Raw genomic sequence first — 21,290 nt, 5'->3', positions numbered from 1 at the left:
ATTTTGTAAAACTTAAGGGAGTTTTTTAGATGATTAGGGAACGTTGCATAGGTTACAGTATACTCATTCAGACATCCTTTATAGACAGCTGAAAATATTTAAAAGAAAAAATCCCCAGATAGACGAAGATATTAGTAAAGTTCTTTGGATATTTTTCAAGGTTGATCAAGTTCTGAAGAAAGTACAAAAAATATGTAATTGTAATACAAAATGCTGGAACAAACGACCATTGCTTGTTCAAAATCAGGCTCACCCAAGATTGTTTTGAAACAAATATAAGATTTTTTTTGTTTCACCTTTAACTACAAATCAAGAAAACTGGCAACTCTGCCAAAAATTCAGGAGACAGTAACGGCAACGCCTCTTCTGAGCAAAAATTAAACCTGTGTATGATGATGTGTGTTAATTCACGAGTGCATTCACACACATAAGGTAGAAATAAATAGCTGTCAATTATTGTTTTTGTTATGATTGTCGTAAATAGTGAAACGTTTCTTTCTTTGCTTTATGCTGAAAACGATTAAAATTCCTGCTGAAATTGAAGAGAAGCCTAAGTAAATTTGTTTTGAAAATTAAAACTATGGCAATGATGCCATTCACAATGATAAGAGGGCAATTTTTATTTCGTTTTTCATCAAACAAGTGTATAGTTCTCTGGTATCCGTTGGACGTATACTTAGAATATTGCGTTGGATTATTTTAATTTTATTCGGTGCCATTTCTGTTTACCTGTACCATTCTCGATTCTCCACCGTTTATTATTTGCCCGTTTGATTGTACTTCTTTATCAATGATGTCATTGTTTCTTCCAGAAGTCATTGTTTACAAAAGCGGTTACGCCCTAATTCCAGCTCTACCTAGATATAGAGATTGTCGCGTCCAGTTGTATTGGTACGGTATATGAGCGCGTGTTAATGAATATCCGAGAAACGTACGTAACAAATCGCTGTCAAACTAATTTTGACAGATCTAATTTCATACATTTTTTAGGTTAGCCAGAGGAAAATAATAAACAACTTTACACAGAGATCCACCCGCTACTGTGTTACCTGACTTATAACGAATATACGTTGTATACGAGTACCCCGAATACAACGTATGACTCGTCTAATTTTGCATAGCATTTGCAATGTAATATTAGACGAACTATACGTTGTATTCGGGGTACTCGTATACAACGTTTATTCGTTATAAGTCAGGTAACACAGTAGTGCGCGAGCGTTAAACGTCACTAATCTATATGGGGATTTTTATCACTTCCTACCAGCGGAACAGCGCCATCTTTGTGGAAAATTTCCGGACGATATGATTAATCCCATATAGCCGCTAAAAAGTGACCTGCTACCAGCTGTGCAAGTAGAAACTAATTCTTCAAAGTAAATAAGTGACCTTGGTATCTGTGTCTTGTCCAGAGGAGTTAAACACCAATCCTGGAGGAATTCAATGTCATCAAACTTCATACAAATTTTTCTTGCATAATTATCCAGAAGCCACGCAGCTATCGTTCTGTTCGAGATTCACCATGGCACCATCGAGCCGGCCAACGAGCGGCAAAAGGGGTCGATAGAGTTCGCTGCCTCCCTCCTTTGCTGCCGAGCTGCAGTCTTGTTGCACCCCAAACCACTCTTCTGTGTATTATTTGATCATTGCTGTTCTAGCGATAAGACCGGCAACAGCAACAACACAAAAATCAGGCAAAGTTCTTCCCTTGGCTTTTCACTCGGTATAATGCTCCCGTGCCTGTCTGTGTGTATAGTGATGTACCTCTACCAGTGCGCTATGTATCATATTTTGTGTTTGCTTTTTGCAGGTTTGCTGGCAGCCAAAAATCGATTTTTTCAACAACTGCACCAGAGGGCTCTCCGGCTAGTAGCAGCTGATGAAGCTTTTGAAACGAAAACGAACTATCGTTACTCGCTCAAGTGACACGACGAACGACCAGTTTTGTAGACATTGTTTATTTATCAACGACGAAAGCAATTAAAAAAACAGAATAGATTCAATGTCATGTGGGCGACACCACCCGTACCACTCACTACCCGTTAAACTTGCGTGCACTTGGAGACTACGTAGAATATTTTTTTATGGTATGGCTTGGATTTCGTGTTGTTTTTAGCACGTGTACTATTGCAGAAATCTCGCAGTGGAGCGAGCCATGAAAATCGAAACCAGCAACGAGTTGGTTGGTGATAATTGGCTTTCGACTCATTAGCGAGGCATCTTCTCCATCATCGGTCGTGACTAGTATCGAGTATCGCCCAGTTGAGCTAGTATTCCAGTCATAAATAGGTGGCATACGAAGTGGCTTCCGCACATCCAACCAACCACAGATTATGACCTCGTTTGCAAGAAATGATGCATCTGGTTGATGGCGTGCACCACATACTTATAGATGGGTGACTTCACTGGAGTTGCCCGAAGGGATCCGCCTCTTGAGCTAATCACAGATTGAAAGTATGCGATGAAAGCCGGTGTGGTTTGAGCGAGAGATTAAGCTCAAGGGTGCACGATGTTTAGATAGTTGTGGTTCTTATGTGTAGGAAGCATCAGTTTTATGAGTTTCGTGAGAGATGGGTGATTGTAGGATGTAAAGCGACTTGACCCTGGAACGAGGGGCTTGCATTTGGAAAGATCTACTTTTTATGTTAGCTGTACTGTTTTTTATGTTAATCATCATTCTCAATTCAGATAGCCCAGTTATTACAAATATTCTTAAGTTCATATCTCACCATCTACTGATGATATCTTATAAAGCGTTCTAACTTTCGGCCAGATATCCAGGGTTAAGAGTTTCGACAAATTTCCGTTTGAATCTTTGTTTACAAAAGCAGATACTCCCTTTTAATAAATCATGCTTGAATTCGTTTCAATAAATGAGCGGAATTAACCCTTTCATCTCAATGCGTTTTACCATCCAATAGATAGATCCTGGTCCAGCTTCTACATAATCGTAATCCCTAATGAAACGCAATGTGCTTCCTGCTGATGGAAGCATAATTATTTGCTCATGTGTATATGAAATTCCATAGCACATGGGACAATTATGCGTCCACCTGTTACATTAAAAGATAGATAAACTCCCTAAATAGAAGCTATTCAAATATAATCAACAACAAAATGATACACTTTCTTTTCTCCAAACTGAAAATGGATTATGCAGAAAGTGTGCTTGAAGAAATAATAGGATCAAAGGTCCTCGGCGACACAACATAAAAACGTAATTATGTACCCGAAATCAAATTCATGATAATTATCTTAAAAGGAGCAAACAAAAAGGAACATCGCGGTCCGCTTATTAATCATTCATGCGGCAGTGGAAAACAAGGATTATAATCATCAACTTTTCCCATTACTTAACGAACGAGTCAAGCCACCACCCACTCGCGGCGGGGTGTCCGTCCGCATTGTATACACATCCATCCCAGCCCGTCACCATCGGTCACCTAAAATACAACTCAATTGCGAAACAACTGAATTTGCTGCAATCCGACAGATGGATTTTTTTTTTACTACCGACTGACTTTCTCTACCCCCGGACCAAGGCTCAAGAATAAAAGAAGCTACCATCGGCAACATCCTCTCAAGAATGAAACGAAAAACGAGGACTGTGCCCCGGGAGCCAGGTGGCTGCTCCCCGGTCGGTTCGCTTGAATGACGTGCTCTAGACTTATCGATTTTTGCCTACACACTTTTTCTCCTTGGTCTTCATCGCCGTCGTCGTCGTCGGGCAGCCAGCAGCAGCTACTCTGCCATTTCGATCACCAGCCAGCCAAGCAATCAGCGCAGTAGGAAATGGCATACAATGTGCTCTCTGTCGCCTGCCTGGTTTTGGATGATTCCTCCCGAGCTCGCTACCGTCGATGGAAGCTTCTACATTCTATGGAATAATTTGTATAATTTCGATTTGTATTCCGTACCTGTTAGAGTCGCTGTCTCGCAAAATGTGCAGAGATCTAGCAAGCAGCAGGACCGGATGGCAGTCCGGCTGGAAGCAGCAGCAAGTCCTTTTTTGGCGATGTGCGTCGCCGTCGTCTTCTCTTCGAATGCAAAACACCGATGATCAGCCGCGTGTAGGAGTTTTTTTTTTCTTCTCTTGCATCAATGCACCGCCGTCGACGATGCAGTTTCTTCACTCACATAAAACGTGATCCCGGGTGCCGCCGAACTCTTCCGCAACATGAGTAATCACCGAAAGCAACGAGTTAGAAGGTGGCTTTTACTGAATACAATTGCATGTATCTTTCAGGCTGAATTTTCACAATCCGCTCTCACACCTATCATTCACCAGCAGCAACAGCATCCACCAGCTAGCTTCTTCCTCAAAGGGGCATTCGATCGGAGATCCAACCGACTACACAAAACACCGAGGGCCAGCCAGCCAGATAATAATCATATTCGTGTGCACTTTTTCAGCTTTTCTTTCGGTTAGTTTTCTCCCATCACAGCATCTTCTTTGTGAGCATAAAACCGGATTGCCTGTGGTGGTGGCCCTTTCACAAAAAAACATAAAGCGATCCCCCTAAATCCAATTTTGGATCCCTTCCAGCTTCTCACTCAATCAGATCAGAACGGCAAACTTCCTTCCTTTCGTGTCGCCGTAGAAAAACACAACAAACTTTAAAATTTATTATTTTTTATGCTCCGCGACCAACACCAACACACCCAATTTTATCGAGCTTTTTTTGCTTCCTGCTTCCCCGAATTGATTTTTGTCCCATTCACGCAAATTATATCGAAACTACCTACTACTCTTCCATCACCAGCAGAAGCAGGCTTTTCCTCCACCTCCTGCCGCTGCTACCTACTAGTATTCTTCTCGCTGAGGGGGGTGCCACTTCAATCGAATTTTTCAATCCACAAAATCCGCCCCGAACGTACGGTTTCCGGCCAAAATTTCACTCCCAGCGGATCTGTTACATCACTGGCTACGCGAATCGAGCCCACACGCACCGGATCGGATGTATTTTCCACCGATAGCAAGCGAAAAACTAGGCAGCACTCGCGTCGTACGGATTCAGCTGAACTGCACTCTGAAGAAAATTTTCACCACTGTTTTCTGCTGGGCGCTCCGTGCGTCCTTTCCCCCTTTGAGGCCCCGTCCGTTCCTTTTACCCAAACATCGATCGCGAAAGCCGTCAAAAACGGGATCCACAACAGGGTGCACTTGCGATCCACACCGAAGCGGTTAGGCGCGTTGCAAAATACGAACGATTTGGATTTCATCAAAGGTGCATATATTCCGCCTGATTGACTTTCAAATTGGCCAGTTTTATTTATTTATATGAGCGAAGTGAAATTTGAATCGAGTTGGTTGGCACGGATGGCAGAAGAGTTAAAACAACCCGCATAAATGCTAACCATTACCTTGACATTACCAAAAATGGTTAAACATTGTTTATAATCCATGCTAAACTTTAACTGAACCTCGAACTGAACGCATTCATGCACGGTTAGAAAAAAGTTCCCAAAATTAAGTTCTTTTCACTCATCTCGGCACTATAGTGCAGGAACCCAAAAGTAGGTAAAGCGGGTCAAAGTAATTTTCATTTACTTGTGTGCAGTTCGTATGGAATTTTCCACTGGCTTTTAAAGCAAAAGTAAGTTAGTTGTACCCAACAGTAGGTAAATATGATTATACTCAACGTTGGGTTCCCACACTTTACTACCCCTGTTGGGTGGTTTTGCTCCTCCGTTTTTGACAACATTAGAAGGAGAAAAGGAGACAAACTAGTCAAAAGTAGGTAAAAGTGAACTGGCCGTTGGGTACTTTTTTCTTACCGTGTGGACCTTACTGTCAGCGTTGCCAGATTGTTTTAAATCTTATCGGTATCAAAGGTATATAAAAATCGGTATTAATCGGTATTTACTAATTATTTAATTTTATATTTTTGCCGTTTTTTAAAGGGAAAATTTTAACGATGGTGACGACTGGGATTTAAGGGGAACCCAACAAACATTGAAAGCTGAATAAAAGCTTATTAAGGCAAAAATGTGCTTCTTCAGCTAAAAAATAGCTTATTTAACTATTAATCAACTCAAATTGTTTGTTGGGAATTGCTTTGTTTGACGGCTTTCTCAGTCTTAAAATATCATTAAATGAAACAAAAATATGGAAAATCAGCCACAACAACGACTAAACTATTGACAAACATCAGTTGTCCCACAGCTGTCTACAGCAGCAGTCGATTTTTTATTTCGTTGTGAACCACACGATAGCCTGTTTTCGAGACTCGCTATTATATAGTTGCTCCATAGAGGTAACTCTAAGACTAGAAGCTCCCGAAATAACGTGCTCAACTTTTTGGCTCAGCTCTGGTACTCTCTTCGGTCCCAAGCTAATCGATTCACCCCTCGAAACATAGGAAAAACCAATAACCCCTCATTTTATCTGTCAAACTTTCATAGCGAATCAAAACAAACATTGCGTAGTACTAGAATTTCGACTAGAATGGGATACGTTAATCGTTTCCTTGGGACCAATAGGCTAGTCAAGTAGTGAGCCAATTTGAAATCGTTAGTTTCGTATTGATTGTTGGTTGCTCTTTGTTCGTTGCTAGCAGTTCGGTACCTTTTGTTGCTACGGTGCAAGATGTGTGAAGTAAAAAACACCATCAAGTTTAGCTTCAGCCACCATGATGCTAAACCAAACATCGGAGAGATAGTAAATTTCGCCAAAGTACTCGACGCGGATCCGGCTGAAATGGAAGCTGTTTATCGCATTGGTGAGGAAAGGGGAGTCTTCATGAAGTTCAAATCAGAGGAAGCGATGCTCCATGCTCTGACATTCAATTCGGAGGATTTAATCTTCCATTATGCGAATGGAACAACGACAAAGGTACGCATGTCGCATGCTGGTGAATTCATTCAATATGTGCGTGTGTATGACTTGCCACCAGAGGTACCCGACAACGAGCTGGATAAAGTGCTGGGGAAATATGGGAAAATTAAACGCATCATCCGGGAGAAATTTCCAACTGATCTGTGTTTTGAGGTATATACAGGGATACGCGGTGTATATATGGATGTGAAGAAGGAAATCCCCACGTCATTACATTTCTTCAATCGCAAAGGAAATAATTTTTATGATGGCAACAAAGATAAATGTTTTCTGTGCAAGGCGGACGGACACCGGAAGCTTTCCTGTCCCAAGCGGAAGGCTCGGAAGGAACCGGAGAAGCAACTGAAGGAAAAAGGAAAGCAAAGTGAAAGAAAACAAAACAGCAGCAGTACGTATGCTGGTGTAGTGGTGGAAGGTGCGTCGTTTGTCATTAGCGATCAGGAAACGGACACGGGGTTGGAGATGTTGAATGAAGATAACGAAATGGACGTGATTACCCCGACGACCGACGAGAGTAGCGGAGAGCATGCAACGGGAAACGATGTTCAGAAACAGCAGCAGCGATCACGATTCGGATTCAATGAAAATGTGGAACAAATTCGGGAAAGAAAGAAGTTGCGTGCACGGGAGAAGATCGCTTTGTCGCCGCTTCGATCGCCACCCAGAAAAATCATATGATAAAATATATTTGTACATATTTTTTTTTGCATTTTGAGTACCATAATTGGTATTCTATGTTACTCGGCTCCGCTAAGTTATTTTTATAACATTTGAGCCTGCCAAATAAACGAAATGAAAAAAAAAAAAACTATTGACAATAACGACAAACAATATTTTCCCTTGAAAAAAGTCACAATCTATGGCCGAAATGTTGGGTAGATTACATCGTAGTCGTTGCAGTGAGAAAGCCGTTAATCAAAGCAAAATTGTAGCTATAATCTATGTGACTATGATCGGAAAATTCCGGAAGAAAACTCCGGGAAATATTTGAATAAGCTTCTGAATGGAACTGAAAAAACATCAAGAGAAAGACGAAAGAAGCTCCCCTGGATGAAGTTCTAGACAAGCTGGAAAAACCTCCGGGAAACTTTCAAGACACGAATTGAGAAACTTGTGGCGAAAATTTAAATAATCTATCGGAAAAAAAAATCGAATTTCAATCCAAAGGAAGCCAGAAAAGATTTGGAAATCGGAAGTAAATTTCCAGAAGTAGCCATTTCCAGGGAAAGCCAGAAGAAGCTCGGAAAAACCTTCCAATAGAAGTCGAACAAAAAAAAACCTTTGGCTTATGGTCAAACTTCCAGAAGAAGCCGAAAAAAAAAATTAAAAACTTCCTTGAGAAGACGAAATAAACTTCCTGGAGACGCTTTCAGAAACTTCCTAAGGTAAATTGGAAGAAACAACTTAAGAAAGTCGGACACCAGAGCGCTTACGAAACAGTCGAAAAAAAAAAGGACATAATTCCGGAAGTAAGAGATTCCTGGGGGATGTTCTAATGATCCAGAAAATTTTTCTGATATTCAAAAAACATTCCTGAAGACTCGGAATTTTACCTAAAGTTTTCGGAACATTCCTAAAATGCACTAAGGAATATTCCATAATTCCTCAAAAAGTTCTTGTAGTTTTCCTGAAATTAAAGGCTGTTTAGGAATTCTCTGGTCATCCTTGAAGCGCTCTGAACTTCTTTGATTATAATAAGACTACCGGAATATCTCTAATCATCTTAGAAGGCCTCTGTACTTTCTTGAAGATTACGAAATCTCTTAAGTGCTCGCACAATTGTCTTGAATTTATTGTAACATCAGCATTCAAGTTCTCTGATCGTCCGATTTTTTTTTTTTTATAATTTTTAAAAGTTATCGACACTGCCATTAGAAAGCATAGAACTTCCAATAAAATGTTCTCACAATGTTAAAATGTTCATGTAACTTCCCTTACGTTTCTTAAATTGGCATGGACATTGCTGAAGTTTTCGGAAATTGCCTGAGTTTCTCGGAACTGCTTTCCCTAATAAAAATAACCATATAAGAGAGCTTAACGACGTGTTCGGGGTATCATCCAAACCATTTGTGGGATAGTTTACCCATCCGGGATACAGTTCGTTTATGGTATTTGTTTATTAGGGTTGTTATTTCAGCAATTTCATTGAAATTAATGGATTTGTCCTGATGTTCTCTGTGCTTCACTAAAGTTACTGAAAACCATTAAATTTCCCTGAAGTTCTTTGGACTTGTGAAGCTTCCAAAATATTTATGATGTCTCTTTAAGTTCATTGGAGTTCACTGGACTTTTCTGAAATTCCCGGGTTTTCGAATTTTAACAGAAATTAATGAAACTATCTTTAATTTATCGAAACTTACACAAAAGTCTGGACTTTTCTGAAGTTTCAGAACTTCTTAAATGTGCTTGCCGCTAGTGTGGATCCGCAATAAAAATCTGATAGCATCCTTCGGGAAAGTTAAAAAAAAAAACTGGCGGGAGAAGATGAAAGAATCATTCGAGCGAAGGCTGAAGAAGCTTCCAAGGTAAGGTGGAAGAAAATTCCAGAGAAAGTTGAATGAAACTTTAGGAAGTTTAAAAATGCATAAAAACTTCTGGAAGTTAAGTAATTTTTAAAATATATTTCTCGATTCCCTAGGAATTACCGGAAAGAGCCATGGACTATTTCTCGATTGATGGGTAGCCAAAAACGGTGAGGAAATGCAAACATTAATCGAAAGAGGATCAAGCATAAGGCATCCTTAGAGATGATTGTTTAGAATTTTGAAGACTAAAAAAATATGAGGTATTCACAAAAATTTGCTTCGAAATTCAAGCGCAATAATAATTTTGATTATTTAAAAAACGGTATAAATCGGTATATAATCTTCAAAATCGGTATTCTGAGGAACCTTATCTGTATATCAGCATCTAGTTTGGAAATCGGTATAAATACCGATTAATCGGTATATCTGGCAACGCTGCTTACTGTCCACCATAACCATTACCACTACAGTTCTCAAACCACATGTAAAAATGTTCTAAAATAGTTCTCTTCCCGAAAATGTATGGTGAAAACAACTATTTTGAATGGTAATGGTTCTAAACAACCCATTTTCTTAAGGTTCACTCAAGGGTTCACTTCCAGAAATCCATAATACATTACACTTAGAAAATATTACCATAGAGGTAACTCTAAGACCACTGGGTCCCGAAGAAAATCATTATTATTTTTGGCTCACTCAGTACCAGAACAACGGTCCCAAGCAGTCCCAAGCTATTTCACTCACCCCTGCATGTTCTGCATGAATCCACACACCCCTGATGTTATCTGTCAAACTTTCATAGCGAATCAAAACAAACATAGTGTAGTAATAGAATTTCAACTAGAATAGGGTACGTTAATCGTTTGCTTGGGACCAATAGGCTACTAAAGTGGTGAGCCAATTTAAAATCGTTAGTTTCGTATTGATTGTTGATATTACCGAACTCGGTTTGATTTCATCCGAATTTTTATCTGTTGAACGCTCGGTAGTCTGTTCGGTTCAAAGAGAAATAACCGAGCTGTCGTTAGTTTTTTTTTGCTACCCACAATCTGTCAAAGTTACCGAAAATCTCGGTTGACGGAATTTAAATTTAAGCAGAAAAAAAAACCGAACATCAGTTTGCTCAATAATTACCGAACGCTGTCAAACAAACCGACCCACCTGTTGTAATTACGGAATTTGGTTCTCTTGGGCAGCGCTCGGTTTTCTCTTCAAATCCTGCTTTAAATTTTGATTAAGGATACATTGCTTTGAATTTTCATAAAAATAAAACCAGTTTTGTCAAAGAAATGTATGAAATAGGGGAAAAGTTGGCTTCGGCAATACCTTAACCTATTATCGTCAGGGGGGTAAATAACGTCCTTGAGAGTTCAATTTTGGCATATGGATACATTGTGGTTCAGTGCAACTTTTGGCCAAATTTGAGTGTTCTAGGATTTTGTTTACCCCCTGACGATAATAGGTTAAGGTATTGCCGAAGCCAACTTTTCCCCTATATGTATTTAATTTGTTTTGGCGAATAAAAACTGCCGTAACGCGAGTTACAGTGTGGAAAAGTACAGTAAAAAAATATCACTGACTTTGAAGTCATTCTTATTCAAATGGTTTTTAAAATGCCTTTGCAAGCCAGCTTGTACATTTTCACGGCAGTAAAAACAAACTTTAGCACAAGATGCCTACAAATAAAATCATACCGTTAGTTTCAAATACTACTGTTGCAGCTGCTCCAAAACTTTTCTCCATTTTTACTAAAAATTTGCACACGTCCGACGAGCACACGCGAGAAAAAATGGCTGACTAATTTTAGACTCAGCTTAGAGAACCGAGCTTTCGGTTAAAATTTTCATCGCGAAGTTGAGCGCAAGTCTCGGCGCAAGTGGAACTCTTGAAGTTTAAATGTTGACGTTTAACACGTTTTAGCGAACATTTCTCGAGTTTCTCGGTTTTCACGTAGCGAATTTGTAAATGTCGATACTTGACCGTACTTTTCGGTTCAGTCTTCATTTCTATCCTTCACATTTATACTATTTTACCGAAATTCGGGTCTGATTCGATAAATACGCCTGAAAAAATGTGTTTAAACAATTTATTCGCTTTCTCGTTGGTAACCGAAGAGGTTCGGTAGAAAACTAAACCGAGTTGGTATTACTTTCTAAGTGTGATAAGGTTAAAATTCGGGTTAAAACTTTATTAAACAAACGTTCATGTGAAGTTCCATAGCTATTTCAGTTAAAGTTTAACATGGATTATAAACAATTTTTAACCATTTTCGGTAAGGTCAAGTTATGGTTCGCGTTTATTTGGGAATCTGCCTCTAGTTTGTTTAATCACGCAAAGGTTTACTTACCACGCCGAACAGTTTGTATGGTGCGCCGTTGCCCTGCCGGGACTGCTGAAGCGAGTGTCTTTTTCTCGATTCTATCAAAAACTGTTCAAGACGTTAAGACAGTTAGTCTACTTAATTAAGAGACCGTTACCTAGACCGTTACAATAGCGTAGTTCATCAGGTTTGGACTTTAGTTTTAGACTGAGGACTGAACTTCTCACTAAATTAGAGATTCTGGTCTCAACAGTTATCTAAGTTTAAACCTTGACAGCTAGATCGACAGACTTTTTAAGAATAACGAAAACATTCGATTTATTAAGTAGAAAATTTTCCTTATACAATAGCGGTTTGAGACGAGGGGGGCGACTCTATATGCAATGCAGGAAAGATTTTGGTTTGCTGTGATTAGCTGCGCGCACACTGAGTAGATTGAAAGAAGATTGAAGATGATTCGGAAGATTTCCTGCAAAAAGATGATGTGTGGTGCAACTATGCGAAAACTGAAAGAAGATTTTTTGAAGATTTATTCGCTATTGTTAGATTTTTCGAGTATCTAGAATTGAGATTTAGATGTGTCGCCCCCCCCCTCGGTTTGAGCCTAGAAAGATTTGTCTCCTGCTCAGATCTTCCTAACGTTAAGTTGATAAGAACGAAAGAGACAGAAAGTATTCCTAATCTAAACTCGAGTCTAAACTTATCCATCGTTCTCCTTCAAGATCATGTGATGCATTTTGGGACGAACGCAATCTCGTATGTACACTGAGCCAATATGACATATTCCTGTTATGTGGAAGTCTAATAAATTTGCGCTATAAGATAATCCAATGAAAATTATATGATTGAAAATGTGTCAGGTAAATTCTATATGAATATCTGATACATTTACAATGCTGATAATTTGGTAATTTTTATATGATCGTCATATGATAAATGAAAATCGGTCAAATTATAATAATTAACTGAAATGGATTTGAAACCCATAAGCATAAGCTTTACTTTTCACCACAACATAATATATGTGTCATAAATCAATCGAAGTAAAGTTTATGTGAAAATCACATGAAATTTACTTCTTCTTTTGACACATATATTTAATCGATTTCTAAAAATAAATCGAAAAATAAACATCACGCAGTGAGGAGCTTTCACAGTTGTGTCTTTTTTTATTGTAGCTGATTTGGGATTCGATCAAGAACTGTTGAAGTGTGATGCTTTCGGTGTTTGCGCTCGATTCCACTGGGACACGGCTGACTTCAAGATTGAGCTCGTTCAATTAGCATGAAGTAAGAACAGCTCTCCCGACATGGAATGTAGTGCAACGTTATGCTCGTTTTGCTAGAGCGAAGAAAAATAGCACTGACAAATTTATGCTCCGTTTCGGTGGTGTCGTGTATTCAAATCTTGCTTAATGCTCCTGTGTGCAATAAAACAACGACTAGATTATATGAGTTCATGGAACTGGTTCATGGAGTTCGAGTACTAGTGCTGAAATCTGAATTAGCCGTGTAGAAGGCTTACAATTAGAATTTTAGCAAAGTAAATATTGCAGTAGAATCATGCCCATTTTTTCAATCTCAATACATTCTTTTCCGGAACCCCTTATCTTATGGAACAATGACAAACAAAGATTATGCAATACAGTATCATTTTTGCTAGCAATATTTAGTTCGACTAACCATTTTAATGAGTGAATGATAACATCGTTGAAAATTGTTTCAATAATTCACAAAGAACAATCATGTAAGATGTTTTTTTTATTGGGAGCGATATTCATCCCGGAAAGCCATGCCAAAACCTCGGCCAAAACAAATGTTTGCTGTTGGATTTCTTAAAAGGCACATTTATATGACTATTTAATGATTGGGATAGATCTGTTTACAATCTTTAAACCTCAAAAATCAAAGGAAGCTATTTCAATTAGATATACATGTTTTCCTATACTGCAAAGTTAAATGACAGTCCAATAGTTTCTACATGTCTGTTTGCACGTGACATATCAACAAACGTCAAAAATCGTTAAAAGCAACTCCAATAAAATATACATGATTATCTTATAAGATATATCTTTTAGTGAGCAATATTCATCATGAAAACAGGTATATTTTACTGAATTTTCTCATAGTGCAAACTTATTTGATTTTCCATTAGTTTCTAGATGTCTGTTCCTACCCATGACATATCAACAGTTTTTCACCATGAAATATATCAGACAATATTCATATACATCTTACCTATCGCTAACACTGTTCGAAGCAAAGTTTTATCAAGTACTAAGTATGTGAAATTACGATATAAATCATTCCATATCGCAGTCATAGTTTTTAAGTGATAATCCGATGGAATCTATCAATCATCACATAGAATGGATAAATCTGCTGACATTGCTATGTTATAAGATGGACCCAATAAACGATACATGTCGATTTGTTTCAGTGTAGGCATACTTCCAGCACAGACAAACAGACATAACACTCGCAACTTGTTCATCGAACAAGCATTTAACGGACAATTTAAAAGTATCGTAGTTGGTAGTACCGCTACCTGTGGCGCGCATAGTCAATTCCCTTGCGTTTGACGTTTACACACTACCGCCATCTATTCAGTGCAGTGCCCACTACAGTGAACTCAACAGATGGCGGTAATGTTTTAGCGACGATGTTTTACAGTGAGAAATATTTAATGTGTTATGTCTGTTTGTCTGTGCTTCCAGGATGCACTAGACTCCTACGCAGCTCCCTATGCTTAGTTTTATCATAGAGGTAACTCTAAGACCAAAAGGTCCCGAAGAAACGTGCTCAACTTTTTGACTCTCTTCGGTCCCAAGCTAATCGATGCACCCCTCGAAACATAGGAAAATCCACTAACCCCTCATTTTATCTGGTCAAACATTCATAGCGAATCAAAACAAACATATTGTAGTACTAGAATATCGACTAGAATGGGATACGTTAATCGATTTGCTTGGGACCAATAGGCTAGTCAAGTAGTGAGCCAATTAAAAATCGTTAGTTTCCACCGGTTGGTTCTACGCCGTATAAACGTCATTGATTCAAGTGCACCTTCCATATTAAATGATCTTGGTCTACTGCAAATCTCTAGACCAACAATTGAAATAGGCGAAACAACAAAACGGAAACAATGGCTTTAAACGCGAATTTCTCGGGAATCAATACACACCCACACATCCCAACTAACATTGGAAGCAGAACAAGAGCTTATTCAGTCAAAAATTTGCTTCTTCAGCCATTAAGCAGCTCAAATTGTTTGTTGGGATACTAACCAGGCTTGTAATTGCTCATTACAGCTAAAATGCTATTTTTCGTAATTATAAAACTATGCAATACCATAATAATAATGTTAATTTGTAAGAAGCAAGAAGAGGTGGAAAAGTTTGTGTATGACAAATCAAATTTGTCAATTTTGCTTTGAGAAGGTCACAACTAGCGATTTTATGATCGCTGATTACTCGCTCATCGCGTTGCTCATCGTTACAGCTAATCGCTATTGTGACCCTCTGAAGGCTAAATTGACAGGTTTTATGTGTCATACACACACTTTACCTTCTCTTCTTGCATCACGGAACCAAATTTTCTTCATTTAAGTTAAAAATATATATGTTTATTAAATAAAAATATGAATAGTTCAAAGTAAATTAAAAACATGTTTTCAACAAAAATATGTATGTTTAAATTAAATTCAAAAGCATGTTTATTTCAACAATACATAATCTGGGTAATCAATTTTTAGCGTGTCCTTTTTTCCTTCTTGTTTACATTCGGCAAACTTAACCGAAAACGGCCTGCAAGCGGCGAAACCAAAGTAGAGGGTCCGGAAACCAACGCAAGCAAGTGCTCCAAGCTCGACAAAACCGGTGGAACATCACAATATTAACGTCAATCCGTCGTTTCTGATGCTGATCCCCATATCATCCTCACCCCCCACCCGACGTCGAAAGAAAAGCAGATCATCCCCGAACACTAAACTTAGAAAGAGGCCGGTATGAGGACCAGCGTCAGAAACGAAAAATGACGCTAATATCACAAAGTTTCACCGGTTTTACTGAACTGGATCTGATCGGACACCCACCCCGACGGCCCCCCGGATCCAAACATCCACAGACTTTCCATAATAGCAGAAATTTCTATTTATTTGCTATCAATTTTATTTTGATTTATTCAGCATTCAAATGCCAAATAATTTCAAAATATGTTTGTTTATTTTAAACATGAAAAGCATGTTTAAAATAAACATATTAATTTTTGATCGCATATAGTTTTCAAATAAATCAAAAATATTCACGTTTATTTTCAACACGAATATTTTTAAAATAAACGTAACATTATTTTTGTTTTAAACATTATTATCAATGAATTCAAACATAGAATACGTTTGAAATCAACCTAGTTTATGTTTGTGGCCAGAACAAACTGAGTTTACGTTTAAATTTACCTCAAATATTTTTGTTTCGACGGTAAATTTTTCTGCGTGATCTTGTAAATAACAATAATCATTAAAATATCTCATAACTTCATCAATCCGAAAAATAGCATTTTAGCTGTAATGAGCATTTGCAAGCTTGGATTTAAGTTCACCTTTCCATATTAAAAACATCTTGGTCTGTAGCACCAACAATTTGAATAGGCGGAACAACCAAACGGAAGCAATGGCTTTTAATGAAATTTTCTCGAGAATCAAAACACAACCACGTAAACTTACAGTGCCATTCGTTAAAAAAAAGTTTTCGCTTTCTGATTCTGGTATTAGATTACGTACATGTGTTTTGATTTTCAAGAACTTAGTTTTTAAAGCCATTATTTCCGTCTAGTTGTTCCGCCCATTTCAATTATTGGTCTAGAACTTCAGTTTTCCGACTAGCAGCTAGCAGCACTGTACGAATCAAAGTGTGTGTGCGCTTGCCGTGCTGATCGAAACACACAAGCACTCACGCTCTACCACCAAGGTTTGCCCGTGGAGGAAACGAGCAAGGCTATGTTGACAACTGCACTGCCCTATCCCCGCAGTGTGGCAAAACGAAAAGGAACATTTTTTAATTTTTGAACAACATTCCACCAATACCAAACACTAGAGCGGTAGTGAACTTTGGCGGCTTTTTCATTTGCTTGCTCTCATTCCCGCATTGTATCGCTAACCACCAACGAAGAACGACGGTCAGCCAGTGAATAGTGGAGAAAATCAAGCCAATTCAATCATCCATCGTCTTGAAGTTTGTAATTGTGGTGTGAAAATTTATTTTTTTCCTTCGTTTTCCAGCCAAATCGGTAAGTGGACATATTTTTCCTGTTTTGGGCAGGAACTTTTACTGATCGAAGTATTTTTTCCCGGCTCCGGTACGCCAGAGCAAGGGCGGTTATTAATTTTCAAAGTTGATGGTGTGCCCTCGAATTTTATATAATGGCGTCGGTTCGTTTTCGAAGCCAAGGCAAGGTAATAATAAACGTGCTAGCAGATGTGGGGTTATTTTTGTACGTCTTTTTTTTTTGCCGAATGTGGAACAATTAGGCGCTTTTTTTTTATTGGTACGTGGTTTGATGTTGACAAATTTTAACGCTTCGGTATAAATTTTCTACGCCGCTGATTCGTGGACGGCCGGCATTTTTAATTTAGATGGATTAAAATTCACACCGTCACTACGGTTGAACCTGAAGATTGTAAAGTCAAGCGATGCAAGTATTGAAAATAAACAGCGATAAGATAAACGAAATTCCATCGGTCGTCTCTTTGGCGGTCTTTGCGTTTTAAAATTGCGCTTGCATTTGTAACCGTCAATTTTCTTCATGGCATTTTCAAAAGCGTTTCCTCGTCACAAACCTCACGGCACGGCACTTCGGTGTGAGTGTACCGACTGTACGGACCTCATATGGATAAGGTTTTCCATTTCAAATTCACACGCACTCACATGAACACGTTTTATTGATAGTTGGTTTCCTTGGTGTCGCACCGAATCGCAGTAGTGGTTGGTGCTAACCGCCAAAATTCGACGTTACGAATCAAGCCACGCTGATGGATGCGAAGTAAAGCCCTCTAGTACAAGTACGGACGACTGAGAACAGAAAGCTGGAAAAGAGCGCAAATTCACATTACACATTGGTATGAAAGAATCAGTCATTAGCCTTTTTCATACCACCGCAAATCGTGCGCGGTGTAATGTGAGTTGCGCCACGAGCTGTTCCAAACCAATCGGTTAAGTTTTATGAGTGAAATCACTAGAGTAGTTCCACACAGATTTGGAAATCGTTTCAGATCGATGTTTATAGAATTACTTGCTATTTTACACAGTTGTTTGTTATTGTCCAACATGCCATATGTATTACATATTTGGTTCCCTAGTTTTGTACACGACTAACACTTGAAAAGGGCTTATGCAAAAATGATACGCATCAATAGAAAAACATATCTCGCGAACGATTTGTTTGATCGAGATGCTGACTTCGGCGAAGTTGCAGATAAGTATTGTACCTCTCAAGAAAAAAATATACACTGTAAAAAATTATTTTGTTATTTACAAAAAAAAAAATTATATTATTCAAATTGCATTTTTTTTTTTTTTATATTGTAGTTTAGATAAAGTGCTACTTATTGACAATGTGCGTTTGCTGGGCAAAAAAGTTATGAATTATTGAAAAAAGTACTATTTTCCAAAATACTACTTACAGTTATCGAATATCTAAGTTGTTATTTTCGAGATACTCGTAGGTTAAAATTCACTTATCGCATAATTTGAGCAATTATCACCCTTTTGAGATGTTGTTCAGCCCAAACATCAATTTCCTTAAACAATGTAGTTCACAGTTTTTCAATCAGACGCATGAATTAAGATATAATTAATTATGAGTAAGATACCGCATGGGAAAAGTGTATAGAAAACAACCATAAGAAGTGTTTGACAACCCTTTCGGGTCATTGTTAGTGCCGTAGCTACACAATAGGAACGGGAAAAGCGGACAGGCCCCCTCCAGAATTGTCCTAGACCTCAGATTTTTTTTTTAGTTTTTTTTTTTGGCTCATATTGCGGTTCGTAGCATAACTAGTTTTGACAATAAACCTTATTTTTTCAATATGTCGTAACAACCCCACCTGGATTACTTTTTCAAAAGACTTATCTGCTTTTGTAAACAATGCGTTCAATCGTCGAGTTGACGTAACTGGGAGCTCGTCCACGCATACTAACACCACAGACAAACAGACATAACACATTGAATATTTATCACTGTAAAACATCGTCGCTAAAACATTACCGCCATCTGTTGAATACACTGTGGTGGGTAGTACACTGAACAGATGGCGGTAGTGTGTAAACGTCAAACGCAAGGGAATTGACTATGCGCGCCACAGGTGGCGGTACTACCAACTACGAGACTTTTAAATTGACCGTTAAATGCTTGTTCGATGAACAACTTGCGAGTGTCATGTCTGTTTGTCTGTGCTAACACCACTATCAGATCGGGGAAACTTTCCCCAACTTAATAGTGGTGTTAGTGTGCATGGGTTAGTTCCCAGTTGCGTCAAATCGAGTATCCGAGATTTGTAATACCATTCGCAAATTATGGCATTCATTTAATTAATAAAAATGTATTAATTAAAATAGTGTTATTAGGTATTTATTTAGTTCACATTATATAATTACATTAATACTTAATACGTATATTTAAACAAATTAAAAACCTTTGCATCACGATCTGAACAGTTTGAGAACAATTTTGCTTTAATTTTATTTTCAGATGAATTGAATGAGTGAAATTTTTGCGTTCCTTGAATTGTTCTTGCTTCACAATATTTTTCGTTCATTAACAGGGGTCTACTACCTGGAAAAAACCCGGAAAACCGGGAATAAACAGGGAATTTTATTTTTTCTGGAATTACCTGGAATATTCAGGGAATTTTGGTTCCACTCAGGGAATTTTCCAATTATCACTTCATTCGTAATTCAAAAGAATTTTTTCGTTCAGTTTCTCGAAAAGTTTCTTAAGGACACTGAACTTGACAAGCATCTGAGCGCTAAGACAACGTGTGCGAACGAGACAAGTTCATGCAGAGAGTCTTGTCACGCTCGCTCTTCGCTGATTTGTATGTGGAGGATCAAAATCGTCTTAAAAAGGAAACAGCTGAAAAAGATAGACTGGCAACCGTCAAAAGGAAGCATACGAAGCATGTATTGTATAAGAATAAGCATGCGAGACAGCAGGTCTGAGAGCCTACATAGAATTTTTTTTGAGCTTCAGAGAGGGTCGGAGATCTACTGAGAAATTTGTTGAGCTTAAGGGTAGTTCGTAGATCTTGAGAACAGAACTACAAACAAATTAAAAGTTATTAAATTCATAAAGACAAAATCACAAGAGAGGTCGTAGATCTTCAGATAAATGTTCAAAGAAATTTTCAAAACTTCAAGCAAGCAAAAATAATTTCAAATCAATTTGTAAAACTATAAGTGAAATTTTGCAAATTTTCAGGGAAATTCGCATAACTTCAGACAAGTCCAAGAATCTACAGTGAAATATAAAGTATTTCACAGAAGTTTGGAGATCCTCGAAACATTATTCAACATCAAAAAAGTTCGTAGATCTTCCGAACAAAGCTACAGAACTTTGTAAAAAATTACAGGACTTCTGAAAAAATCACAAGAATCTCAGAAATGTTAATGGATCTTCAGTAAAAATTGCAGAACTTCAGGGAAGTTCGGCGATTTAAAAAAAATACTTACACGATTTCAGGAAAATTTGTAGATCTTGATAGAGACATTTATAACTTCAAAGAATCTCAAATATTTTCAGATAAATTTTGACAACTTTAGGTAATCTCCAAGGAAATTTTCAAATCTTCAGGGGAAGAGGAATTTACAAAACATCAGAGAAGTTTGCAGATCTACTGAGAAATTTATTGAGCCTCAAGTTTTTTTTTTGTAGATCTTGGGAATACAGCTACGGAGCGTAAGACAACTTTACAGAACTTTAAAGATATTTGCAGGAATTTGACAGAAAGTTTCGCAGTTTCACACAAATGTGAGATCTTCAGAAAAATTCGTTAAATGTCAGAAAAGCACCTCAATTCCAAAAACAAATCGCAGAGAAGTACAAAAGTACAATATTTTGCAAAACTCCATGGAAGTCGGAAATAGATAGATCTTAAGAACTTCAGAGAAGTCCGCAGACCTTAAGAGAAGTCTGTAGAACGTCAGAAAGTTCGTACGTTTTTAGAAAAATTTGCAAAACTTCAGCAAAACTCACAGATCTTCGGGAAAGTTCGCCGATCTTTAGATCAAGAATCCACAAAGAAATTTGAAGAACTTTATAAAAAATCGGAGATCTACTGTGAAATTTATTGAACTTCAGGCAGTTCGTAGATCTTTAGAGCAGAAATACAGTACTTCAGAAAACTTTACAGAATTAGAAATAAATTTTAGGAACTTCAGAAAAGTTCAGAGGGTAGATCGTAAATCTACTCAAAAATAAGCAGATGTTTAAATAAATTTTCAGAATTTTACTGCGGTTCTCGGATTTTTAAAGACGTTTACAGAACTTCAGGTAAGTTCGCTGATCTTTAGAGATATTTGCACAGCTTCAAAAAAATACTTCCTAAAACTTCC

The 21,290-nt window shown here is 38.0% G+C and overlaps 2 protein-coding genes across 3 annotated transcripts in view; one reads left to right on the top strand and one right to left on the bottom strand.

The window, feature by feature from the left end:
• The window catches only part of LOC135698606 (ankyrin repeat domain-containing protein 50), a 49,342-nt gene extending 44,291 nt beyond the window's left edge, over positions 1-5,051 (bottom strand). Inside the window, exon 1 of the mRNA XM_065218650.1 lies at positions 3,918-5,051. The gene's annotated coding sequence lies outside the window, so the exon portion shown is untranslated. The remainder of the gene's footprint in view (positions 1-3,917) is intronic.
• Positions 5,052-16,834: 11,783 nt separating this feature from the next.
• Positions 16,835-21,290, top strand: part of tacc (transforming acidic coiled-coil protein) — a 41,828-nt gene continuing 37,372 nt past the window's right edge. The window contains exon 1 of one of the 2 annotated variants that reach the window (XM_065218664.1): positions 16,835-16,968. The gene's annotated coding sequence lies outside the window, so the exon portion shown is untranslated. The remainder of the gene's footprint in view (positions 16,969-21,290) is intronic. The other variant, XM_065218665.1, reaches the window with a different exon arrangement.

The sequence above is a fragment of the Ochlerotatus camptorhynchus genome, unplaced genomic scaffold (assembly GCF_037179485.1).
Source record: "Ochlerotatus camptorhynchus isolate MF236.1 unplaced genomic scaffold, CSIRO-AGI_Acam_v1.1 ptg000091l, whole genome shotgun sequence".
NCBI lineage: Eukaryota > Metazoa > Arthropoda > Insecta > Diptera > Culicidae > Ochlerotatus > Ochlerotatus camptorhynchus.
Note: the sequence above shows the minus strand (reverse complement) of the source record. Positions and strands in the feature narration are given on the sequence as shown.